Raw genomic sequence first — 1,135 nt, 5'->3', positions numbered from 1 at the left:
ACAAAAGGAGAAATACTGCATAGGACCACTAATGTAAAAGAGTAGGAATAAGAACTCATACTAAAGGGTGGGATTCTTTTCTGGTTACTGGATGTGGGGGGTGGTGTGAGGAGAGTGAGGGGAAGGTGGCGAACAGGGTAGTGAATAGACACAGGATAGTTTGGGTGCTGGGAAGGGGGAGCAATACACAAGAAGGGGGAGTAGAATGGAAGAACAAGGCAGATGGCAGAACAATTAGACAGGTTTGCACTGGGCTAAGTGGGACAGACGTAAATAATGATGTATGCACAAACTTGGAACAACAGTGCTCTGAGATACAGGGATTGAGGCATGGTTGGAATGGGAAAAGGGGGCTACATAATGATAAGATGCTTGGCTGTCTTTTGAATCTTGGTTTCCCTGGCATACCATTATAAAAAAGACACTTGAGGGGGAGAGAAAGGAACAGCTAGAAATATCACTATAGAAAACTTGTGAATCTGTCTTTTGCCTATAACTGATTGGAATACCTAAAATTGTATTACAATGTGCCCAGTGAATGAGGCTTCCTGTGGAGCCTCTGCATTGCATAAGACCATAGGTGGAATCCTGAATAGCATACAGAATCTTCTGAAGTGGGAAATTTCAACTTGAAAAGACAAGTTGGCCAGCCTGGAGTGGCTAGAAGAACAGAATATGTTTCTTGAAAGAAAGATCGACAGGAAAAATACAAAACAATAATGACAGTCCATCTGAATACTACAAGAACAAGCAAGTTGCTTGCCCAGGAGACATCAAGTCAACTGGTTGGGTCCCTCAGGGCAAACCTATTTCCAAGGCTAAGACTCAATGGGAATACACGAGCAGACATGTGCTCTGACTGGTGACCATGTTGGTCACCGATAAGGGGAAGTGAGGGAAAAACAGCAATGAAGCTGTGAGCTAACCCCTACCATGTTCAGTAGACTCCTGTGAACCCGGGTGGAGACCTGGTTGGCCAGCATTATGGCAAGACCTGGGGACTCCTGGGCCCAGAGTCCGTGACATAGTCATAGAGAACTAGAGTGGAGAGTGAAGCATCCAGCTGATAAGAAAAGAGGACATATGTACAAGAACACCCACACTTGCAGATAATACCCACTTGACCTGGCTTCAA

The sequence above is a fragment of the Chrysochloris asiatica genome, unplaced genomic scaffold, assembly GCF_000296735.1.
Source record: "Chrysochloris asiatica unplaced genomic scaffold, ChrAsi1.0 scaffold00200, whole genome shotgun sequence".
NCBI classification, from domain to species: Eukaryota; Metazoa; Chordata; class Mammalia; order Afrosoricida; family Chrysochloridae; genus Chrysochloris; species Chrysochloris asiatica.
The sequence above is the reverse complement of the archived record's forward strand: the minus strand, read 5'-3'. Positions refer to the sequence as shown.